This window comes from Rousettus aegyptiacus, unplaced genomic scaffold, assembly GCF_014176215.1.
Source record: "Rousettus aegyptiacus isolate mRouAeg1 unplaced genomic scaffold, mRouAeg1.p scaffold_m13_p_12, whole genome shotgun sequence".
NCBI lineage: Eukaryota > Metazoa > Chordata > Mammalia > Chiroptera > Pteropodidae > Rousettus > Rousettus aegyptiacus.
Window position 1 is genome coordinate 41236551 of NW_023416287.1, and position 26677 is coordinate 41263227.

Consider the following 26677-nt stretch of genomic DNA (forward strand, 5'->3'; position numbering starts at 1 on the left):
GTGATGATTGTTTCAATTTCCATACTGCTGCTAGATCTATTTAGATTTTCAAGTTCTTCTTGATTCAGTCTAAGAAAGTTATATTTTTCTAAGTACTTGTCCATTTCTTCTAGGTTATTAAGTTTGATATTATATACTTTTAATAGTATTCTTGTGTGATCCTTTGTATTTCTGAGATATCAGTAGTAATTCTCCCTCTTTCATCCCTGATTTTGTTTATTTGTGTCCTCTGTCTTTTTCTTTAGTGAGTCTACCCAGGGATTTGTCAATTTTATGAACCTTCTCAAAGAAACAGCTCTTTTTTTTTAGCAGGAGTTTTTAATAGTTCCGATCTGCCCAGCTCCCCTGTTAGGATAGGTTATTTTAACTAATTAGGACTGACATTATAACTTGGGTGTAGAACCCCTCGCCCCAGTCTTTTAATACATTGACCAACAAGTTAATCAAGTGGCTTGGTATAATGGCTGCCTGGGCAAGCTAGGATTGCTGCATCAGTAAAAATTCAGCTTCTATGCTCTTTCACCAAGACCAAGACTTATTAGCTGCCCCGATGATAGGAGCACCTTCCCAGAGATTTCTGTAATCAGGAATTTTCTCCCCCTTCACCCTTGGACTCCGAGAAGTAAATGAGTTCTCTCAGGACACCATCTATTTCAATGCTGCCTGAGAAAACTAGCACCCCAGGGAAGTTATATGTAATATGGTGGTTCGGTTAAAATTCTAATTATGATGAAAAGAAAAATGTTTTAAAGTATGGGGATTTATTTTGAAGAAAATTGAAAGAAAGATGTTTGTCTTAAAGTTGGTTATTTCTGAAAGAGTGGGAAGAGGCAAACTGAAGGAATGAGGCAAGTGGTAGAAGGTTTGTGAAGAGAAATCCTAAGACAAATTTTATGTGACTAAGCTAAACAAGATTGGAATTTTAAATGTTTTAATATGTCTGAGACTATTGGTCTGTTACTGATGTTATGGAAAAATTTTCTGAGTAGAAAACAAGGATTCAGTGCTTAATCAAAATAATTTCTGTGTTTTATGTTGCCTTAACCCGTTTTATGAGACTATTAGAGAATATATTAACATTGGCCCAAAGTCTGAGGGCCAAACACTATGCATTTCAAAACTTGGTCTGTGCCTAATATTCAAAGAAATCTCTAAAAATTGAGGCATAGATCCAAACCCCACAGGCTGCCATGGTGCCAGAGAGGTCTTTAAAGTGTCCGATGAGAACAGGGCAGAGAAGGAAGCAGAGTCTACCTATTCTGTCCTGACTCATTCCATGGGCTAACTGTACAATGGCACTCCCACGTGTAGGTCCATTGTCACTTATCTGGGAGGAGAAGCAACTTTAGGCCAAAGGTTTTTTTTTTATTCTTTAAGTGTATCTTTTTTTCCTTGTCTAGGGACTGAGGCTGCACTTCAGCAGGAAACACAAGGCCCTGCCCTGATTAAGGCAGAAAGGGAAAGAGGTCCATGAAACCCCAGCAGGCACGGACTATGACCCTTCTCAGCAGGAAGCAGATACAGAAGAAGAGACCTCCCATCCCTCAACATTAGTACTACTAATAAAGAGGGTCATGGCTCTTAGAAAAGTTAGGCAGGAAAATTAGTTAGGGGGGTTCCAGGTCTGCCTGCAAAGACACTGAGGTCATCCTATCCAAGAAGGAGTACAACCTAATCCACCAACAATTAAATGAGTCATGGGGGTCCTGGTCCAGAATATGGAGTTGGGGATTCTGGCTTCTCTTACCTGCAAGTCCTCGCCTCATGCTCTTTATAGCTCTCTTATTTGGTCCTTGTATCCTGAACTGTCTTGTCAGGTTTGTCTGCTCATGCCTAGAGTCCATAAAATTACAGATGGTTGTGACATCTAGACCACCCTTATACCAGCTCCTAGGCCAAGAAGATCAGGAGGTTGATGCCCTATAAGAATTTAAAGGACATCGAAAGTGGGGAATGAAGAGGAATTTTCCACTCAAATAGCTAACCTTGTAATCAGTGCTCTGTTCTGCTTCTGTAGACATGCTTGTTTTATAGGCCAAAGGGCAAAGTGATCTTGTAATCAACCGAATATTTACTCTCCCCTATGCTTGTTCTGTTTGGATAACAGATGTATTGCCTTTGCTTGTTAAGCCCTATAAAAGCTTGGGGCCCAGATCTTTAGAGCGCTAGCTCTTTGGCGACCACTGGCATAATAAACCTGAGTTCTCCAATTCTCTGAGTAGTGCTTGGTTTCTCCTCAGACTTGTTTCGCAACATCTCCGCAACACCATGTGGACTTGAAAAGCAGAGCAAGACACCAACAAGTAAGCAAACAAACATACAAATGCCAACACAGAGCCTCAGACATGACACCAGTTTGGGTCAGAACCTAAGGACAATAGGGTATGAACAACATGTATGTAAAGGGGTTCAGCCTTTGGGAGAAAGTGACACACCAGGCAGTGGGTACTGAGCATCCCACACAGGTGACTGATGTTGGAGTAGAAGGCAGTGGATAAGGTTGTTAACCCATGTATTCCCACTTGGCTTGATTGTGTCAAATGGACAGACCGTGGCAGGTTTGGAGGTGCCAAACACTAGTCTGGTATTCTCGCGACAACAGATTTCTGGACACACTGAAATGTTGTTTGGATTCAATGAGATTGTATTCCATCCTGTCACAGAGCTGCCTTGCTAAGACTATCATGGTCATCTGAGTGACATTTAAAATGGAATGGCAGTCCTGGTGCCCCAGTATTTTCTGGAACAATGTCCATCAATTTCCTTCTTTGTTTTGAGAATGAAAAGGACTCCATAAGAATGTGTTTGACTCTTTCTGAGAAGTCGGCTTCTCGAGAGCCAGAAGAGGGATACTGTAATCCATTCTGGAACAGGGGAGTGAGAAACAGGGAAATGAAAAGAAGGTTGTGACGCTGCTGACAGAGGGGCCCCCGTCCCCTTTCTCAATAGCTTTCCCAAGGTTCGAACTTGGAGAGCAACAAACAACCTTGTTTAGAACAAAGGGTGCTTGGGAGCCATTTGTTCTGTTGGCCTCAAAGTAAAGAAAGTCTCCCAGGGACCCTGGCAGATGCCAACTTTTCCATATTCCTGTCCTGTCCAGGTGATTCCCTCTGTCTGAAACTCTATTGTCATGACTCTCTGGAAACAATCCAAATTCCTTAAGGCACAGTACAGAATGCAAGGCATTCCCCAATGCAAAACCTATGAAATGGATCATTGGGTCAATTCTTTTCAGACATCCAATGAGAAGGGGTGTGGGGGAGGGAGAAAGGTGCCAAAGAATCAGTTGGTGGCTGCTGCATGCTCCAAAGACTCTAGGCCTAATGCTGACTTGTCTGGAATCCTCAAAAGTTAAGGCTGGCCATTGGAAACGTGGGTCACCTCACATACTCTTTTTAATGGTCACCAGAAACTCCGTGGGTGAAGCAAAAAATGAAAGTATAAAATTCAAGGTAACCTTGAAGTGAATGAAAGGTTCTTGACTCATTACTGAAGAAAACATTTGAGAGATACCACAGCCAGGCCACCTCTTCAGCCATCTGGGCCCTGAGCCAAGCTGTGGCCTCAGGTGAACTGGGCTTCCACTGGCCCTCGATATCAGGTGTGTCAGCCACCTGCTCAGGACAGGAGGCTTTCTCTGATCCTGACCTGATGCTGGGCTTACAAGGCTGTGGGACACCCGATGGTTGTAGGGAGGCAGCACATGAAGCTCCATCGTAATGGCTCTGAGCTTGGGTGTGTGTAGGTGGGGGGATATTATTCAATGGATTTCTTTTTCTTACTTTGACTCTTGAAATTCAGATTCTTGATTGAAGCACAGAGAGATTCAAAGGTGATGTTGGTAGAGGTACACTGCCCGGCTGCGACAGTTCCATACAAAGTGTTCGCCGCCAGGCATCCAGCAATCATCTGTCACCTAGAAAGTGATCATAATGTGACAGAGAATTCTACACTTTTGGACACCCAGCCGTCACATCCAGGCCCAACCAAATGTTGACAGATGTCTCTGGGGAACATCTTTGACAGACTCACACACTCTATCAGACACTGTCACCAGGACCCAGTTTCTGGCTGCCCCAGCTTCACTGGGCAGTGGACTTGACAACAGCCAAGGTTGCTAGAGCGGGACGCTTTCTGGTAATCCAAAGCCCAGCTGTGGATAAACAGACTGTCCAGGGTGAGGTTGGGAGAGGGAGAGAATGCGCAGCTCAAGTTGGATCAGGTGGGTGAGAATTATGGCTGTGGATAGGGGTTAAGGACACTAATCAAATAGGAGAAGGAAAGAAGGTAGAATAGGCAGCAAGGGAGTATGGAAGCATGGAGGAGGCTGGGAATGGGCTGCCTAGAGGCCAAAGAAAGTTGAAGCCTTCTGGGAATGGACATGAAAGCTTAAAGTTGAAGGAAAATGGAATGGGGCATCTTCAAAAAGAGTGGGCCTGCTGGTAATGGGAAGACACAGCACAACAAAGAAGGAGGAGAGAGCTCCTGTCTGGCACCAATCAATTCGGTGGGCAAAACTTTTGATTAATTGACAGCTCATCTTGCCTCCAAGAAATATTGATTGGACAACTCACTTGTGCCAATCACGGGGCCCTGAGAAACCGCTTCTTGCCCAGAGCTACTCTCTGTGGGTTCCGAGAGCCCTGGGCCTGCTGGGGAACCATTTGCAGAAGAGCCAAGCCAGAACAGAGAAAGAGACAGAGAAGAAGCTCCAGGGGGTAGCGGGAGGCCAAAAAAAGTGACTTGTGTTAACTTTCTGATCAGTCAAGAAGCCTGCGGAGAGAGTACGAATATTGGTGATCCAGATGCTAAAGTCATGGATGACACAGGCAGCACCCCTGCCCTCTGCCCTGCAGACCTTTAGGGTTTTCTCAGGTGCTGGTTCTCTGGGTGGGGATGGTGCGCTGACTCCCAGACCTCCCAATTCCAGGCCCTTTCCAGACCTGCCTCCCAGAACGTTCGACATAACAAAGCCAGCTCTTGTCCTGGTCCTTCTCTGAGATGTGGTTACTTCATCCCTACTGTCATCTGATGGTTTGATGCTGATAACAGCCCAGATGGGGCTGTGGGTAGCAGCCTCATTTCACTGTGAGAGTGCCATTTGTGCGTCCTGAACTGAAAACGGCAGGTCAGGATTTACTTGTACCACAGGTGGTCTATCGATAGCAGATCCGTCCCGGAACGGCCACAAGTGTGTCTTACCACCTGCTCCCCAGCCTCACTCCAGGGTAAACCAGGGCAACCAGCTTTCCATTCTCCACTTCATTGCTCCTGGAGACCCCAGGAGAAACAAAGTTCAGGACGCCTGCTATGTCCTCTGTCAGGTGGTCCGCCATTAGCTACCAGAGTAATGGGAGGCCAGCTTCCACTGCCAGCCATTGACTCCTTGGCTTCCCTAATCATGGTCGCATCTGCAGTCTATTGGCCCAAATGCCATAAGCTGTCCACTTTAGGACAGCGACCATTCTAGACATTACCGAATAACCCTCGGAATTTCGGATCCCATTTTGCCTGGAACACAGGCCTCTACCACTTAGGAACTCCTAAACTCACCCATTCATTTTGTATCTGTCCCTTTCAAGCAGTCCACCTCCCAGCCAAGGGAAGGAAACTACGTCAGACCTCAAAAGACAGGACCTTTATGATTTTGCTCCTATGCGGGAGTTTACATTGTCCCTCTGTGTGTGTGTGTCTGTGTGTGTGAGACAGAGATGTGTTTGTGTGATATCCAGGTAGGTGGAAATATGTGAAGTCTCTTGTTGTGCCTGGGAGAACATTTCTATGAGTGTTAGTGTACTGTTTCACTGTGTTTAATATTGTGGACACGTTGTGCATGCATTTTCGTGGTAGTTTAAGACAGCACGTGTGCCTCAAAAGACTTATGAGGGTATCAATATCTGGTAGAGTGTGTGAGTGTTCAAAGATATTCCCTAGAGACATCTGTCAACATTTGGTTGGGCCTGGGTGTGAAGGCCGGGTGTCCAAAAGGAGGAAAATTCTCTTAGTCTCATTTTCTGGGTGAAGGATGATCGCTGGACCCCTGGCAACAAACACTTTGTATGGAACTATAATAGCCAGGCAGCGTGACCCTGTAACTACCATCACCTATGAATCGGTTTGTGATTCAATTGAGAATCTGAATTTCAAAAGAGTCTAAGTAAGTAAATGGAATCTACCCAATAAAATACCTCCACCCCACACAATGAGCCCAGAACCATTAGGACTGAGCTTCCTGCTCTGCCTCCCTACAACCACTGAGTGGCCCGCAGCCTGCTCAGCCCAGCACCCAGGTCAGGACCAGAGAGTAGGTGGCTGGCACACCCAATATCAGGGGCCAGGGGAAGCCTACTCCACCTGAGGCCGCACCTCAGCCTCGGGCCAAGATGGCTGAGGAGGGGCCCTGGCTGAGGTGTCTCTCAGATGTTTTCCTCAGTAGTAAGTTGAGAACCTTTCATTTGCTCCAAGGTTACCTCAGACTTCATCCTTTCCTTTTTTGCTTTAAGCATGGAATTTCTGGTGACCGTGAAAGAGGGTATGCGAGGTGACCTGCATTTCCACCGGCCGGCCTTAACTTTCGAGGATTCCAGACAAGCCAGCAGTGGGCCCAGAGCCTTTGCAGCCCCAACAGACACTAGCTGATTCTCTGGCACCTTTTGCCCTCCTCCACCCCCCTTCTCATTGGATGTCTGAAAAGAACTGACCCAACAATCCATTTCGGAGAGTTTGCCTCGGGGAACGCTTCACAACCTATACTTTTCCTTAAGTATCCAGATTGTTTCTGAGGAGCCATGATGATAAAGTTTCAGACAGAGGGAATTACCTGGACAGGGCAGGAATATGAAAATTTGGCATCTGCCTAGAATTCTGGGAGACCTTCTTTAGCCCAAGGCCAACAGAACAAATGGCTCCCAAGATCCCTTTATTCTAAACAAGATTGTTCATTGTTCTCCAAGGAGGAACCTTGGGAAAGCTATTGAGAAAGAGCCTAGAGTGTCCTTATGTTTGCAGTGTCACAGCCTTTTCATTTCCCATTTCTCACTCTCCTGTTCCAGAATGGATTGCCCCATCCCTCTTCCTACTCTCGAGGAGCCGGCTTCTCAGGAAGAGTCGAACACATATCCTTTTGGAGTCCTTTTTGTTTTCAAAACACTGGAGGAAGGTGACGGACATGGTCTCAGGAAACACTGAGGAACCAGGACTGCCGCTCTGTTTCAAAAGGCACTCAGATGACTCCAATAGTCTTTGCTAGGTGGCTCTGTGATAGGATGAATAACAATCCCATGGAATTTAAACAACTTTTGAGTGTGTCCAGAAATCTGTCATCATGAGAATGCCAGATTAGGGCTTGACACCTCCAATACTGCTGCAGTCTGTCCTTTTGACACCATGAAACCTAGCGGGGATACGTGGCTTAACAGCCTTGTCCACATGTCAGGGGCATTGCCTTCTACTCTAATATCAGTCCCCTCGTTGGGTGCTCAGCACCCGCTTCCTGGTGTGTCACCATCTCCCCAAACCTGAGCCCCTTTACACACATGTTGTTCCTCCCCAACTGCCCTTAGGCTCTTACCCACACCGATCTCATGTCTGAGGCTCAGAGTTGCCGTTTGTTTGTTTGCTTGCTTGTTTGCTTGCTTGCTTGTCCATCTCTTGCTCTTCTTTTCAAGTCTACTTAGGAGCAAAATCATAAGGGCCTCGTCCCTTGCAGTCTGACATAGTTCCCTTCCCTTGACTGAGAAGGGGACTGCTCAAAAGAACCAGGCGCAGAATGTATGGGCAAGTTCAGGAGTTCCTAAGTGGCAGAGGCCTGAGTCCCAGACAGAACGCAGCTCCAATTCCCAGAGCTGTTTGGCGACCTCTCTTCTCCAGCCTGAACACAGGTGGTGGACTGACCACTGTCCCAAAGGGAACAGCTTATGGTATTTGAGTCGATAGAATGCATATGCAACTATGATTAGGGAGCCCAAGGAGGTCAATGTGTGTCAATGGAGGCTGACCTCCCAGCAGGCCGGCAGCTAATGGCTGACCCCTTGGCAGAGGACAGGGCAGGCATCCTGATCCTAGGTTATCTGGGGTCTCCAAGAGCACTGAGGCTAGTGAACAGAGGAAAGCCGGTCCCTATTGTCCACCTTGAGCTAAGGCTGGGGAGGGGTGGTGAGACATACTTGTGGCTGCTCCAGGAGTCTCCTATTGATAGGGCCCTAGCTGTACTTGGCAGTCCTGACCTGACATTTTCAGTTCAGGACACACAACTGGCATACTCACGGTGAAATGAGGCCACTGCCCAAGGCCCGGTCGAGGCTGTTATCATCACCCTCTCACCAGCACAGCAGTAGAGATGAAGTCACCACATCTCAGAGAAGGCCCAGGACAAGAGCTGGCTGGCTTTGTTACGTCAAATGCCCTGGGCACCAGGTCTGGAAAGGGCCTGGAATTGGGAGGTCTGGAAGTCACCACTCTTCCCTCACCTGGAGAACCAGCCATAGTGTAAACCCATAAAGGCCTATGGGTGCTGCCAGTCACACCTCTGCTTTGAGCGTCTGGGTCACTGATATTCATGCTCTTGCCCCAGGTCTTTTGACTGATTGAGAAGTGAACAGGAGCCACTTTATTCTGCCTCCCGCCCCCCAGCCCCCCATAGCTTCTTCTCTGTCCCTTTCTCTGTCTTCGCTTGGCAAACTGGTCCCCACTAGGCCCAGGACCCTTGGAAACCCAGAGGAGAGCTCTGGGCCTAGGCAAAAAGGGACGACTGGACAGGGTTAAGTTTCTTCAGGCCCCGTGATTGGCATAGGTGAGTTTTCCAATCAATGCTCCTTGGAGACAGGATGAGCTGTCAATTAATCATAGCTATTGCCCATCAAATTGATTAGTGCTAGGCAAGGAGTAGGCTCTCTCCTCCTCTTTTCCTCCTCCGTGTTTTCCCATGACACAGCAGCTCCACTCTTTTTCCAGACACTCCATTCCATGTTCCTTTCATTCTCAGCTCTCAAGTCCACTCCTAGTTCCCTTCCTCCTTCTTTGACCTTCTGGCAGCCCATTCCCAGCCTCCTCCATGTTTCCATACTCCCTAGCTGCCAATTCTATCACCTCGTTCTCTCATTTGACCAGCGTCCTTACCCCGTCTCCACAGCCATGATCCTCCCATACCTGATTCAATACAAGCAGCCCACTCTCCCCCTCTCTGACCCTCACCCTGGACAGTCTGTTTGTCCACAGCAGGGCTTTGGACCACTAGCAATTGCACTGCTCCCATGACCTTAGCCGCTATCAAGCCCACTGTCTAGCCAGGCTGGGGCAGCCAAGGACTGGGTCCTGGGGGCCTAGGATTGGGTCATATTTTATTAGGCCTGGCAAGTACCTCAAAAGGTGAGACCACACATCCCCTCCACCAGCCATGCTGCCAGGCACAATCTTTGCTCCTGAAGCCAGGAAGTCAGAGGGCTGAGGAGACTGGGCTATGCCCAGGCATGCAGGGCAGAGAAGAAAAAGGCCTCTGGAGGCCTTGAGAGCCCAAATGGGATGGCTCCTTTACATAGGAGTTGTTGTTTGTTCATGTGTTTGTATCAAACAAGCACAGCCATGGCTTGCTTCATTTTCCTAGCAGGCTGTTGGTGTGTTGGACCTGTTGCATGTCCTTCAATCTCTAAAGAACTGAGTTCCAACAGTTTTCTGGCTGGAAGTTTACAGTGTCCCTCTGTGTGTGAGTATGTGTTTGTATGTGTATGCGTGTGTGTGTGTGTGTGTGTCTATGTGTGTGTGCCTGTGTGTCTGTGTATGAGAGACAGAGATGTGGTTGTGTGATATCCAGGTTGGTAAAAATCTGTGAGTGCCCTCATGTGAGGGCCTGGGTGTATATTTCTATGAGTGCCAGCATACAGTTTCACTTGTGTTTAGTAATGTGAGCACATTATACATGCACTTTCATGGGAGTGCAAAACAGCATGTGTGCTTCAAGAGACTTTTGAAGGTATCCATGTCTGGTAGAGTGTGTGAGTGTGTCAAAGATGTTTCCCAGAGATATCTGTCAACATTTGGTTGGTCCTGGGTATAAAGGCTACATGTCCAATCAGAGGAGAATCCTCTCAGTCACATTATGATTGTTTTTGGGTGACAGATGATCTCTGGACCCCTGGCGGCAAACTCTTTGTATGGAACTAAAGAGGAAATTTGAGGAATTTCATTAAGAACTAATCAGCCATTTGTTCTTTTCCTGTAAATATGCTTGCTGCATGCAGAAGATCACTTACAGAGATCACTTTCACTTTGCTCATACTGTCTAAGTAAAAAATATAACTGTACCCCTAGCAGCTCCCACCTCATGTAGTACTTTGTACCTTAGCAGCTCCGGCTTCCTATAACAATTTGTAACCATCAGTAACCCTTAGCAACTCCCACCCTTCCACCAATGTTACTGCTTGCAACCATAGAAACTCCCACCATTCGTAATGGTCTGAGTTCAAACTGACCAATCAGCTTGTGTAAAAATCCTGTATATAAGGAATGTTGCAACTGTGCTCTTGGCTCAGATCTTTAGTATGCTAGCTTCTCTGGGACCACACGTAATAAAACTGAGTTCTCCTTCTCTCTGAGTTACTGTTTGTTTGTGTTTTTTTTTTTTGCTGGATTGACTTTGGAGCTTTACTACATTTTTGGAGGCCCCAGCGAGATTCCAACCACACTAGCCCCTTGAGCTGCTGGACCATTGACTCAGCCGTCCCAAGGTAAAGGAATTCTGAGACAACTGAAGAGGTGCACCACCTGAGTATTTCAGGTTCTCTTTTGGATTGGTGCCTCTGACTCCCAGGATGGCTGAGCCCCCAACCGGACTCATAAGAGGGAAAGACCAACTCGCCAGAAATGGCCATAGGAGGAGGAGAAGGAGGAAAAGGTACCAATGTAGGATCCCGGGATTAGCCCCATTCAGGTCCCATCTGTCGACGGAAGGGGTGTAGGAACACCTCCTAGTCTTCAGTAAGAAGACAATGGTTAGGGAACCTAACGAATATTCCAGGTTCATCAGAGTCTCCAAAAGCAGGGGCAGAGACTAGGTCTCCCCAGTGGGGGAGATGTCAGGTTAAATAGGAGGCCTTCCATAAAGGGGGAGGCACCATTTAGCCTGATATATGAGAGAGTTTCCTCAGCAGAGAAATGTCAGGTTGAGGCAGGCCCCCACTGACTGAGTATACCAGTGGGGAGGAGTAATGTTTTAACCTGATGTGTGTATGAGTGAGTGAAAGAGCAGCTTGGCCAGTATGATTGGTCAGGTATGAGTCTGTAGCTCCACGGCTGGACACCCTTAAGGTTACCTGAAGGCCACAGAGTTTGTGTGGGCTCATTCTGCAGTTCCGTGGTGAACAGCATCAGTCCAGGGTGGTATCAGACTATTGTTTGATTGCAAGTCACAAAGCTGAGTCCACTACAGCTAAGCATCACCTATGTTTCCTGTGAGGAGACATGGCCAGATGAGCACCTGAATGGTCTCTGTGAAGGGGGCATCCACCCTTGTTTATCTTTGCATCACTGTTGCAGGGAGGAATGAGTTTAGTCAACACTAAGAAAAGGGAGGTGCTCCATCACCCTCTGGAGGGCAACCAAGTTCCCTCCACAAGTTAAGGGAAGGTGGGAGGTTGTACGAAAGAGAGTGAGTGCTAAGTTATTGATACGTGTCCATGCTATGAAGCGAGAGTTGAGCCCCAATCCGCAGTTCCGTGGTGATCTTCATATGACTTACAGCGACCTCACTGGATCTCTGTGAGGAGTCTACTCTAGTGATCCAGGTCAGGGGTTTATACTGACCCACCAATGCCAAGAGGCATCTGAAATCCCCATGAGGGGAGTAGCCAGAGATGGGTCAAGCAAGTAGCATCCCCTCCAAACTTTCCCTGACCCTACCCCCATTCCTTCATGTGGTGCAATTGTTGTCTATCATGGGAGGCACAGGAAGTACCTCTGATCTGTATAAAAGGAAAAGAAGGGTTGGAGCCAGAAGGAAAAAAAGGAAAGTGTTTTTGGTAACAGAAGGAATAAGATCTGGAGACTTATTTTGAAGGAAATTGAAGGAAAGGTATTCGCCTCAGAGTTGGTTATTTCTGAATAAGTGAAAAGAGGCAAACTTAAGAAATAAAGAAAGTGTGAAAGAAGGTTTGTGGAAGTAGTAGAAGGTTTGTGAAGGGAAATCCTGAGAGGAATTTTATAAGAGGAAAGTGTGGGAAAAGATTTGTGAAAGAGATGTTGAGGAGAAATTTTGTGTAACTAAGCAAAACAAGATTGGAATTTAAATGTTGAAAGTAAACTAATATAAAATAAAAGTTGTGTTTTAATGTCTCTTAGACTATTGGTCTGCCACTAATGTTATACAAAGGTTTTCTGAGTAGAAAAACCAGGATTCTGTATGTCATCAAAATAATTTCAGTGTTTTATGCTGCTTTAACCAGTTTTCTGGGATTTTAGAGAATATACTAATGCTGACCTCTGTGCCCAATTTTCAAAGGAAGCTCCCTGCAAATATGGAGGGAGTTTCCATTAAGCCAACTGTCTTAGATTCCATTTTAAGGAAATACAATTGGAAAATTTTAAGGAAAATTTTTCAGAGAATTACAGGGTCAAGCTGATCCCAGGAAAGCTTTGTACTCTTTGTGAGCTTGAATGGCCCACCTTTGGGGTAGGTTGGCCCTCGGAAGGAACCCTAGACCTACACACAGTGAGGGCAGTGTACCAGGTAGTGACAGGGATCCCTGGATATCGAGACCAGTGGTTGTACATAAACACATGGTTGCAGATCGCTACCATAGTTCTCCCTTGGGTCCTGTTCAGTACATAGAGGCAGGGACAGAGTGAGGTATCTGTGGCCAACCAACTCAAGAAAAGAACAAGAAAGTTTCAGCAAAATTAATCTACCAAGGGGACCCTGAGGAAGAACCTAACTTCCTACTGCCGTACATCACAGCAGTTTTGTCATTCCCCGCACAGCTACTTTACTCACAATTGCCAGACAGGCCCTTACAAACAGTGCCTTTGCCGCCCCAACCTGCCTCACAGCTCCAGCCTGGCACTGTGTCCTCTGCCAGGTTCAAGTTCAACTCCTCAGATCACTGAGGAGATCATATATCTGCCTGATATATGACTTGCCAGGAGGCACAGCCCCAGCTCCGGGGCCAGCTCCATAGCATGTGCCTAGTCCATGACTCCTCCACCTACCCTGGCGACTATGTGCTGTCCGTGTCTAGGAATTCGTGGGTCTCCCACTACAACATCAACTCACTGCCAACCACTGTTTTAAGATCAGGGGCCTAGAATTTGGCCACTTGCTGTCCTTGCTGGAGTTTTATAAGATTCACTACCTGAACACTGCCACCCTGATAGAACCCTCATCCAGATATCCAAGCCCATCAGAATATGTGTAGAGTCTCTATGATTTTCCCAGAAAGGATTACGAAAGGTCTAAATTAGCCACCTCACAGTTGTCACCCAATAAACTTATTCAAGAACCCAATGATGTACTAAATATAGTTAAAGAACAAAAAGAGGCCATAACAATCCTTAGGGCACAGATGAAGGTTTACTGTTCAGATTTTCTTGCAGAACGAGCAGCAAAAGAAAAGATCCATGAAAAAAAAGAAACAACTGGCATTGCCACTGACAATTTTGCAGAAGACAAAAATATCTCTGAAAGTGGAGACAGGCAGTCTTTGATAAAAAGGAAGAGCCATCATGGAACGAGAGCCAGTGACCCAGACCAACAGGCCATACCGCAAGAGGTAAAAGCTGGGACTAGGAAAACTGCAAACTTGATAAGAACAGCAAAGACACAGCAGAGGCCAGAGGAGTTGCTCACAGAGTTCTATGAGAGATTATGTGAGACATTCCAGGTGTATACCTCTTTTGACCCCAGAGTATAAGAGAATCAGCACATGGTCAACGGCATTTGTGGCTCAATCCTTTACTAACATCTGCCGCAAGCTTCAAAAATTAGAGAGCTTTGCTGAGATGAACAACACCCAGCTATTAGAAGTTGCAAACAAGGTGTTTGAGAAACACAACCAGGAGACACAAAAGTTAATTGACAAATGAATGAAGCACAAGGTATCCTGTTAACAGCTGCATTGGGGAACCCAGATCCAGAGCAACAGACTGCAGCTCCTTCACAGAAGTGAGAGGAACCAGAAAGAGTCCATCACTTCACTGCACCCAATGTGCCTACTGCAAAGAAACTGGCCATTGGAAAAACAAATGCCCTGGTCATAGAGGAATGCCTGAAAAGCCAAAAGAATTTCATTCAACCTCGTAAAGGAAAACATCAGCCTGAGCCGGTCATCCAAGAGCTCAATGGCCAGGCCAAGGAATAATCAGACTAGGAATAATCAGGATCCCTGATCCTAGACCCCCAGCAGCCTACAGTCACAATGAAAGTAGGAGAGCCATTCAATGACTTTTACAGTGGACACTCAATACTATGGCCAAACATCAAGAAAAGAGTCTGAGTTTCTAGGGACAGCTGGGTTCTCTGAGATTTCCAAGCCAGTATGTAAGGCCACAGCTCTAAATGTAAAGATTCCCCATGCTGTAACTGCATTAATGAATAAACAAGAACATAAGTGGCTGACCAATGCCAGAATAACTTGTTATCAGGGGCTGCTTTGCGTCCAAGTATCGTTCACAGAAGAGAGTAGCTTCAACCATGAAGGACAATGCAAAGCCAGTTATGTGATATAACAACTGCTGATGAGGGAATCAGAGCTGAGGCCCTGCCACAGGGCTGGTCATCATGGTGGGCTGAACTATGGACCTTCATCCAGACACTACAGCAGGCTGAAGGGAAACGGGCCAATATCTACACCGACTCAAGGTATGCCTCTACTACCTTGCACATATACGAGGCTATTTACGAAAAGGTGAGGAGGTTGCTGGTGGCAAAAGTAAAAGGAAATCAAGATCAAAGGAGAAAACCTCCAACTGTTAGAGGCAGTCTGGAAGCCTTCAAGGTGGCAGGCATTCACTGCAGGGGCCACTGATACTAGCTTGTGTTGGTCTACACCTGTTCTGGATGGGTTGAAGCCTTTCTTACATGCACTGAGTGGGCACAAGAAGGAGCTAATGCCTTACTGAGGGAAATTGTTCCAAGATACAGACTACCTAACCCTCTCTATAGGATCAGACAATGGACCTGCTTTTGTATCTGAGATAGTCCAGACCTTGTCCAAAACTCTAGGAATCAAAGGAAAGTTCCACATGAACTACAGGCCACAGAATTTAGGGAAAGTTGAATGCATGAACCAGACCCTTAAAACTATTCTAGTTAAACTTTGTCAGGAAAATCAAATTATCTTAGATTGATTTGCTGCCTTTTCAAAATCCAATGCAGAAAACCTCTCGCAGTAGTAAGGAAGTTAAAAGAAGACCTTCATTTAATGGCTGACCTATAGGTGTCCCAATACCTTCACAACTTAGGGAAGATCCCCCACAGCACCACTTGGGAAACTTTAGAAAGAGCCCCTATCCCTTTAGAGAATTGGGTCCACCCCTTTCAGCCAGAAAATGAAATATGGGTTAAAGACTGGAAAAAGGAGCTGCTCCAGCTGAGCTGGACAGGCCCTTACACTGTTATATTAGCAACTCCCACTGCTATTAAAGTTGCAAGTATCACCCTGTGGATCCACCACACCCACGTAAAGAGAGCAGCACCTTTGGAAAGCTGGAAGGCTTGGATTGCAGAGCCTCTTTCTGATCAACCACTCCGAGTCATGTTCCAGAAGCAGCAGAAATCCACCTGAGATCATCAGCCCTGCGCTGGCCACCTCAGGAGCTGGCCAGTCTACTCATGGTAGAAGTTTGAGTATCGACCATCACCACAGTAGGTTGAAACTGGCACAGACAGATTCCACCACCCTTGTAAATAGGAAGACAACATGCCCTGCTCCGGCCACAAGCCTGAAGCTGGCTGGTCTATGCATGGCCAAAGCCAGAGGAATTTCATTGTGGGGCTCCTTATAATTGGACACTAGAGAGGGAAGGAAACAAGGGCAGAGGGCTGTGAGCTATGTATTCATGTCACCAAAGGAGGTAATTTTCTATAGTTATTATGAATGTCAGGGAACCAAGAAAGGGACCTCTACCTACAACCAGACTCAATATTCAATATGCAACCCAGGAAGTAATCAACTTTATGTATGTTACAACCAGAATAACCCTCCTACTGAAATAGTTTTAGAAATAAGTGTAGTTCTGAGGGACCACAGGGGAGGAGGGACAGATGGACCCATGTTGGCCCAGACTAAAGTGAAAGAAAATCCTCATCAGATAATCCTAAAGTTTGATGCTTGTGCTACTATGAGTCAGGGCCAAAGGGAGGAAGGGAGATCCTGAGGATCTCTCAGCTGGAAAGACGGTTACAGAACAATAAAAAAAAAGTGTGTGTGTGTGTGTGTGTGTGTCCCCACAGTTTCTCATGTGGAAGAAGTTGTGCCTATTTGTCATGTGTCCTATGGGCTACTTGGGAGAAAAACCACCAACAAGAAAGAGGTGTATTTAAGAAAAGGGGTAGCATATCAAGCTGCACCACACATACGTGCAATCCATTAGAGTTAATTATAACCAACTCTTTGAACCCCTGTTGGAGTTCCAGAGAAGTACTAACACTTGGCATTGATGGGATGGGTCTAAATGCCTATGTTCATATTCGTATTCGTATTCAAGTTCAAGTACTAGCCCATTCAGCCCAAATCTATCAGATTTATAAGTCCTTCTACAAGGAAGTAACTGAACCCCTACCCCCCACCACTACACTCAATCAAAAACTTATTTCTCAGAATGGCTGAAGGAATAGCTCACTCCCTGAATGTCACTTCCTGCTATGTATGTGGGGGAACTCTAGTGGGAGATAGATGGCCATGGGAAGCTACTGAATTGGTCCCCACTAAGGCAATGCCAGATATAATGGCCCCACATACCTCAAACAACGGTCAATGGATTTTAGAACATGCTATTATAGGAATACTGCCTGGCCAGAGGTGGGGGAAATCTCAAACACTCATTCAGAGACTTAATTTGCTCAGGCCAACAATATTATAATGCCACCTCCGGATGAAGCGTGTGGTGGGGAAACAGAAAAGAGAGAAATCTGTTGGCCAGATCTCCAGAGCTAACTAAAGCCTAGCATAACGCAGGCGGGGCCTGAAACTGGACAGCCCCTCATGAGCACTACTGGATTTGTGGAAGCGCAAACTATGTATGCCTCCCTACAAATTGGGAAGGAAGCTATGTAATTGGCATAATAAAACTATCCTTTTTCCTCCTACTTATGAAAACAGAGGAACAACTTGATCACCTGTTCCCACAACCCCTGCAAAGGGTAAAAAGAGAACTACAAATAGGGGACTGGGAGGATGATGAGTGGCCCCTAGAATGAATAGTCCAATACTATGGGCCTGCCACTTGGGCAAAAGATGGATCTTGGTGATATCATACCCCCATTTACATGTTAAACCGAATTATCCAACTGCTGGCAGTCTTAGAAATCATTACTAACGAGACTGGGAGAGCCCTGACTCTCCTTGCACATCAACAGACTCAGATGAAAAATGACATCTACCAGAACAGGTTGGCACTAGGTTATTAGCAACAGAAGGAGGCATGTGTGGGAAATTTAATCTCACTAACTGTTGTATACAGATCAATGACCAGGGACAGGCAGTTGAGGATCTTGTTAAGCAGATGATAAAACTGGCACATGTGCCCATGCAAGTATGGCATGGATGGAACCCTGATAGCCTCTTTGGAGGTTGGTTCTCTACCTTCAGAGGCTTTAAAACCTTAGTTAGAGTAGTACTCCTCAGTAGCTACCTCATTCTGCCTTACCTGTTGCCTCTTGTTGTCTGGTCAATTACCTCCCTCATAGAAGCTATAGTAGGGAGAAAGACTGCATCAAAATCCTTATGCAGTGGAATTACCGGTCCCTGGACCAGGGAGAACAAGAGGGAGATTAAAAAGGTGATGCCCTGTAAAATTAAAACGGGCATCAAATTGGAGGAATGAAAAAGAAATTTAAGGAATTTTCATTAAGAACTAATCAGTATTTGTTCTGCTTCTGTAAACATGCTCGCTGCATGCAAGAGCTCGCTTGCAGATCTCACTTGCATGTTGCTCAACCTGTCTAAGTAACAAACATAACTCTACTCTTAGCAGCTCCCACTGCTTGTAGCACTTTGTACCTTAGCAGTTCATGTTCCCTGTAACAATTTGTAACCATCAGTAATACTTAGCAAATCCTGCCCTTCCACCAATGTTACTACTTGCAACCAAAGGAACTCTTGTTGTTTGTAACGGTCTGATTTCAAACTGACCGATCAGCTTGTGTAAAAATCCTGTATATAAGGAAGTTGCAACAGAGCTCTTGGCCCAGATCTTCAAAGCGCTGGCTCCTCTGGGACCACTTGTAATAAACCTGAGTTTTTCTCTCCAAGTTACTCCTTGGTTTTCACTGGACTATTTGGAAGCTTTTCCACAAGAGAACTATAGCGGCCGAGCGGCATGCCCTTGAAACCAACATCACCTTTGAATCTTTCCATGCTTCAGTCGGGAATCTAAATTTCAAAAGAGTCAAAGTAAGGAAAAAAATCCACCCATAAGCTCTCCTACACCCCCATACACTAGAGCCCAGAACCATTAGGAAAGAGCTTCACGCGCTGCCTCCCTACAACCACTGGGTGGCAGGCATCCTGCTCGGCCCAGCATCCAGTTCAGAACCAGAGAGAGCCTCCTGTCCTGAGAAGGTGGCTGACACAACCCGTATCCAGGACCCATGGAATTCTGGTCCACCTGAGAACACAGCTTGTCCTAGAGACAAGATGGCTGAGGAGGGGACCGGGCTGTGGCATCTCTCAGATGTTTTCTTCAGTAGTGAGTCTAGAACATTTCATTTGCTCCAGGGATACGTCAGACTTCATCCTTTCTTTTTTGTTTCACACATGTTATTTCTGGTGACTGTAAATAAGGGTATACAAGTTTACCCATGTTTCCATTAGCCAGCCTTAACTTTTGAGGATTCTAGACAAGTCAGCAGTGGGCCCAGAGACTTCGTAGCATCTAGCAGCCAAGAACTGATTTGCTCACATCTTACTCCCTCTCGCACATCTCTTCTCATTGGGTTTCTGAAAAGAATGGACCCAGTGATCCATTTCGGACGGTTTGCATTGATCACTGCCTCACATCCCGTACTTTCTCCTAAGGAATCCGGATTGTTTCCAGGGAGCTATGACCATAGAGTTTCAGACAGAGGAAATCACCTAGACAGGACGTGAATATGAAAAAGTTGGTATCTGCCTGGGCCCCCGGGAGACGTTCTTTAGCCTGAGGTCAACCGAACATATGGCTCCCAAGTAACCTTTGTTCTAAACAAGGTTGTTCATTGTTCACCAATGTTGAACCTTGTGAAAGCTCTTGAGAAAGGGGCCAGGGTGCCCCTCTGTCAGCAGCATCACAGCCTTCTTTTCATTTCCCTGTTGCTCACTCCCCTTTTCCAGAATGGAATACCCTGCCCCTCTTACGGCTCTCAATGAGCCGACTTCTAAAGAAGAGTCGAACATATCCTTTTAGAATCCTTCTTGTTTACAAGACAAAGAGGAAGGCGAAGGACACAGTCTCAGGAAACACTGAGGCACCGGGACTGACGCTTCGTTTCAAACCCTACTCAGGTGACTCCAATAGTCTTTGACAGCCAGATCAGTGACAGGGTGGAAACAATCGCAGTGAATCTAAACAGTGTTCCAATGTGTCCAGAAATCTGTTGTCACGAGAATGCCAGACTTGGCTTTGGCGCCTCCAAACCTACGGCGGTCTATTTGACACAATGAAATTGAGCGGGGATAGGTGGCTTAACACTCTCAGCCACATGTCAAGGGCACTGCCATCTACTCCAACATTGGTCACAAGCGTGAGGTACTCAGCACATACTGCCTATTGTGCACGGTCTTCCAAAGGCTGAGCCACTTTACACACGTCTTCTCCCCCTACTGCTCTTAAACTCTGACCCACACCGGTCTCATGTCTGAGGCTCTGAGTTGGCTTTGTTTGTTTGCTTGCTTGCTTGTCAATGTTTTGTTCTCTTTTTCAAGTCCACATGGGAGCAAAAACATAAGCGCCCTGTCCCTTGTTGTCTGGCATAGTTCCCTTCCCTTGATGGAGTGTGAAACTGCTTGAAAGGGCCAGTCACAAAATGTATGGGCAAGTTTAGGAGCTTCTAAGTGGCAGAGGACTGAATTTCTGGCGGAACGTAGCTCCAAAATTCTCAGCGCTGTCTGGTGACCTCTCGTCTCCGGCCTAAACACTGGCAGCTGAACCAGCCACTGGCCCAAAGTGGACCAGCTTATGGCATTTGGGCCAATAGAATGGAGATGCATCCATGATTAGAGAGCCCAAGGAGATCAATGTGTGGCAGTGGACGCTGGCCTTCCCACAGGCTGGCAGCTAATGGCTGACCCCCTGGCAGAGGATAGGGCCAACGTCCTGTGCCTTGGTTCTCCTGCAGTCTCCAGGACCACTGAGACCTGTGGAGATTGGAAACCTGGTCCCTCTGGTCCGCCCTGGGGTGAGGCTGGGGAGAAGGTGGTGAGACACACTTGCAGCCACTCTGGGAGGGGTCTGCTATTAATAGAGCCCCAGCCAGATGCGGCAGTCCTGACCTGCTGTTTTCAGTTCAGGACACACAAATGGCACACTCAGTGAAATGAGGCCATGGTTGAGGCTCTTATCACAACTCACTCATTGGCATGGCCATAGGGATGAAGAAACCAAGTATCAGAGAAGGACTAGGATAAGAGCTGCCCTTGTTATGTGAAATGCCCTGGGCACCAGGCCCAGAAAGGCCTGGATTTGGGAAGTCTGGGAGTCACTGTCCTGCCCCCACCCAGAGAACCATCCCGTCCATAAACCCCTAATGGTCTGCGGGGCAGTGGGCAGGGGTGTTGCCAGTCTCACACCAGCCTTAAGCATCCAGGCAACTGATATTCATGCTCTAGCCCCAGGCCTCTTGACTGATCAGTAAATGAACACAGCCACTTTTTCTTGCCTCTTGTGTCCCCTAGAGCTTCCTCTCTGTCCCTTTCACTGTCCTCACTTGGCTCTTCTGCAAACTGTTCCCTGCCAGGCCCATGGCACTTGGAAACACTGGAGGAGAGCTCTGGGCCTAGGTGGGAAGGAGCAAATGGACAGGGGTTCAGCTTCTTCGACCCAGTGCTTGGCACAGGTGAGTTGCCTAATCAACACTCCTTGGCAGGGGGATGAACTGTCAATTGATCAAAGCTGTTGCCCATCAAGTTGATTAAGGCCAGGCAGGGACGGGGACTCTCCTTCTCCTTTCCTCCACTGTGTCTTCCCATAAAACAGCAGCCCCACTATTTTTCCAGACACCCCATTCCATTTTCCTTCCACTCAGCTCTCAAGTCCTCTCCCAGGACCCTTCCACGTTCCTTGGCCTCCAAGAAGCCCATTCCCAGCCTCCTCCATGTTTCTGTACTTCCTTACTGTCAATTTGACCACCTTACCTTCTCCTATTTGACCAGCATCCTTACCCCCTCTCCACAGCCATGATCCCCACCTACCTGATCCAACCCAAGTGGCCCATTCTCCCCATCCCCCACCCTCACCCTAGACAGACTGTTTGTCCACAGAAAGACTTTGAACCACCAGTAAGCGCACTGCACCTGGGACCTTGGCTGTTGTCAATCCCACTGCCCAGCCAGGTTTGGGCAGCCAGGGACTGGGTCCTGGGGGCAGAAGGTTGGGTCATATTTTATTAGGTCTGGCCAGCACCTCAGAAGGCGAGAACCGACGTCCCATCTGCCAGCCAGGCTGCCATGCACAGTCCCTTTCCTCCTGAGGCCAGGAAGTGAGAGGGCTGAGGAGACTGAGCTAGGCCCAGACAAGGGGTGCAGAAGAGAAAGACCTCTAAAGACTCTGAGAGCCCAGCTGGGAAGCCTTCTGGATGTCAGGGGCCTTTGTGTGTTCATGTATCTGTATCAACCAGGCGCAGCCACGGCTTGCTCATTTTCCCAGCAGAGTATGGGTGTGGTGACCTGTTGCATGTCCCTCAGTCTCTAAAGAACTGATTTCAAATAAGTTTCTGGCTGGGAGTTTACAATATCTGTGTGTGTGTGTGTGTGTGTGTGTGTGTGTGTGTGTCTATATCTCTGTCTCTGTATGTGTGTGTGAGAGACAGAGATGTGGTTGTGTGATATCCAGACAAGTGAGTGCTCTCATGTGTGCCTGAGTAAACATTTCTAGGAGTGTCGGCATACGGTTTCACTTGCGTTTTATAATGTGGACGCATTGTGCATGCAGTTTCATGAGAGTGCAAAGGAGCATGAGTGCCTAAGAGACTTTGGGGGGTATCAATGTATTGTAGACTGTGTGAGTGTGTCAAAGATGTTCCCCAGAGACATCTGTCAATATTCGGTTGGGCCTAGGTGTGAAGGCCACGTGTCCAATAGGAGGAGACTCCTCTCAGTCACATGATGCTCATTTTCTGGATGACACAATCACTGGACCCCTGGCACCGAACACTTTATATAGAACTGTCAAAGCCGTTGGTGTGCCCCTGGAACTAATATCACCTTTAAATCTGTCATGCTTCAATCGAGAATCTGAATTTTAAAAGAGTCAAAATAAGGAAAGAAATCCACCAAGTAAGATTCCCCACCCCCATACAGCCGAGCCCAGAACTATTAGGAGGAAGCTTCAATGCGCTGCCTCCCTACAACCACCAGGTGGTCAGCAGCTTGCTCAGCCCAGCATCCAGTTCGGGACAAGAGAGAGCCTCCTGTCCTCAGGAGGTGGCTGACACAACCAGTATCGAGGGCCGGTAGAGGCCCAGTCCACCTAAGGACACAACTCGGTCCAGGGACCAGATGACTGAGGAGGGAGCCTGGCTGTGGCATCTCTCAGATGTTTACTGCTGTAGAGAGTTGAAAACCTATCATATGCTCGAAGGTTACCTCGGATTTCATCCTTTGCTTTTTTGCTTTATGCATGGAATTTCTGAGACCGTGAAAAAGGGTATGCTAGGTGGCATGCCTTTCCAGTAGCCGGCCTTAAATTATGAGGATTCCAGACAAGTCTGCAGTGGGCTCAGAGTGTTTATAACACCCAGTAGCCACCACCTGATTCTCTGTCACCTTTCTCCCTTCCCCACACCCCTTCTCATTGGATGTCTGAAAAGAACAGACCCAATGATCCATTAAGAAGGGTTTGTCTCAGGGAATGCTTCGCATATTGTACTGTTCCTTAAGGAATCTGAATTGTTTCCAGGGAGCCATGAAATAGAGTTTTAGACAGAGGGAATCACCTGGACAGGGTAGGAATATGAAATAGTTGGCATTGCCCAGGTCCCTGGGAGACCTTCTTTAGCCCAAGGCCAACAGAACAAATGGCTCCCAAGTACCCTTTGTTCTAAACAAGGTTGTTCATTGTTCTCCGAGGTTGAACCTTGTGGAAGCTCTTGAGAAAGGGGCCAGGATGTCCCTCTGTCAGCAGCATCACAGACTTTTTTCATTTCCCTCTTTATCTCTCCCCTTACTCAGAATGGATTACCCTGTCCCTCTTCCGGCTCTCGAGGACGAACTTCTCAATAAGAGTCGAACACATCCTTTTGGAATCCTTCTCATTTTCAAAACACAGGAGTAAGCTGACGGACACGGTCTCAGGAAACACTGAGGCACTGGCCCCACTACTCCATTTCAAACCACATTCAGGTGACTCTAACAGTATTTGCTAGCGACTCTGTAACAGGGTAGAAAACAATCCCTTCGAATCTAAACAATGTTCCAGTGTGTCCAGAAATCTGTCATCATGAGAATGCAAGACTCAGCTTTGGCGCCTCCAAACCTGCAGCGGACTGTCCTTTTGAAACAATGAAACCTAGCAGAATAAGGGCTTTTACACCCTCACCCACATGTCAGGAGTGCTGCCTTCTATTCCAACATTGTTGACCTGCATGGGGTGTTCAGCACCCACTGCCTGGTGTGTCACCATCTCTCATAGGCTGAGCCCCTTTAAGCACGTCGTTCTCCCCTTCTGCCCTTATGCTCTGACCTATACCAGACTCATGTCTGAGGCCCTGAGTTAGCTTTTTGCTCGCTTGCTTGCATTTTTGCTTATCACTGTCTTGCTCTTCTTTACCAGTTCACGTAGGAGCAAAATCATAAGAGCCCTGTCCCTTGCAGTCTAACATAGTTCCCTGCCTTTGACAGGATGTGGGACTGCTCAAAAGGGCCAGTCACAAAATGTATGGGCAAGTTTAGGAGCTCCTAAGTGGCAGAGGCCTGAGTTCGAGGTGTAACATAGCTTCGAAATTTCCATGGCTGTCAGTCTACCTCTCATCTCAGGACTAGACACCTGCAGCTGAACCTGCCACTGGATCAAAGGTGACCAGCTTATGGCATTTGAGACAATAAGATGTAGATGTGACCATGATTAGGGAGGCCAAGGAAGTCACTCTATGACAGTGGAGGCTGGCCTCCAAGAAAGTCAGTAGCTAATGGCTGTCTCCCTGGCAGAGGACAGGGCAGGCGTCCTGAGCCTTGGTTCTCCTGGAGTATCCAGGAGCACTGAGACCTGTGGAGAGTGGAAAGATGGTCCCTCTGGTCCGCCCTGGGGTGAGGCTGGGGAGGAGGTGGTGAGACACACTCGTGGCCACTCTGGGAAGGGTCTGCTATTGATAGAGCCCCAGCTGGACACGGCAGCCCTGACCTGCTGCTTTCAGTTCAGGACACACAAATGACAGTCTCACAGCGAAATGAGGCCGCAGGTCTAGGCTCTTATCACCCTACCTACCAGTATGGCTGTAGGGATGAAGTAACCACATATCAGAGAAGGCCCAGTACTAGAGCTGGTCTTGTTACGTCGAACACCCTGGGCGCCAGACTTGAAAAAAGTCTGGAATTGGGAGGTCTGGCTGTCACTGCACTTCTGCCACCTGGAGAACCAGTACCTGCGTAAACCCCTAAAGGGCTGCAGGACAGAAGGCAGGGGTGCTGCCTGGCTCACCCCTTACTTGAGCATCCAAGTCACCGATATTCATGCTCTCACCTCAGGCCTCTCGACTGATTGAGAAGTGAACACGAGCCACTTTTCCTGCCTCCTGCACACCCCTGGAGCTTCTTCTCTGTCTCTTTCTCTGTCCTCACTTGGTTCTTCTGCAATTTTGTCTCCAACAGGCCCAGGGCACCTGGCAAGTCCGGAAGGGAATTCTGGGCCTGGGTGGGAGAGGGCAACTGGACCAGGGTTCAGGCTTTTCCAGGCCCCATGATTGGCACAGGCTAGTTGCCCAATCAATGCTACTTGGAGGCGGGACAAGCTGTCAATTCATCACAGCTGTTGCCCAACGAATTGATTAGGACCAGGCAGGGAGCAGGCTCTCTCCTCCTTTTTTCTTCCTCTGTGTCATCCCATGAGACAGTAGTTCCACTCTTTTTCCGGATGCCCCATTCCATTTTCAGTCCACTCTAAACTTTCTAGTCCACTCCCAGGACGCGTCCACCATCTTCAGCCTCCAGGCAGCCCATTCCCAGCCTCCTTCATGTTTCTATCCTCCCTTGCTGCCAATTCTACCATCCTCCATTCTCCCATTTAACCAACGTCCTTACCCCCTCTCCACAGCTATGATCCTCACCTACTAGACCCAACACAAGCGGCCCATTCTCCCCCTTCCCGACCCTCACCCTGGACAGTCTGTTTGTCCACAGGAGGGCTTTGGCCCACCAGCAAGTACACTGCTCCTAGCCCCTTGGTTGCTGCCATGCCCAATGCCCAGTCATGCTGGGGCAGCCAGGCATAGTGTTCTGGAGGCAGAGGGTTAGCTAATATTTTATTAGGCCTAGCCAGCACCTCAGAAGGCGAGAACTGATGTCCCATTTGCCAGCGAGGCTGCCATGCACAGTCCCTTTCCTTCTGAGGCCAGGAAGCCAGAAGGCTGAGGAGACTGAGCTAGGCCCAGGTGTGCTGGGGACAAAAGTAAAAGGCCTCTGGAGGCCTTGAGAGCTCAGCTGGGAAGCTTCCTAGACATTAGGGCCTTCATGTGTTCATGTGTCTGTATCAGAAATGCACAGCCACGTCTTGCCTCATCATCCCAGCCGCCTGTGGGTGTGAAGGACATGGTCCATGTCCTCCAATCTCTAAAAAACTGAGTTCCAATAGGATTCTAGCTGGCAGTTCACATGTCCCTCTCTGTTTGATAGTGTGTGTGTCTGTGCGACTGTATATCTGTGTCTCTATATGTGTGGCAGTGATGTGGTTGTGTGGTATCCAGGCAGGTGGAAATATGTGAGCACCCTCGTGTGTGTGCCTGGGTGAACATTTCTATGAGTGTCAGCGTACAGTTTCACTTGTGTTTTATAATGTGGGGACATTGCGTGTGCACTTTCATGGGAGTGCAAAGCAGCATGTGTGCCTCAAGAGACTTTTGGGGGTATCAATGCCTGGTAGAGAGTGTGAGTGTGTCAAAGATGTTTCCCAGAGACATCTGTCAACATTTGGTTGTGCCTGGGTGTGAAGGTCAGTTGTCCAAAAGGAGGAGAATCCTCTCAGTCACACTATGATTGTTTTCCTGGGTGACAGATGGTCGCTGGACCTCTGGCAGCGAACACTTCATATGGAACTGTAGCAGCCAGGTGACATGCCCCTGAAACCA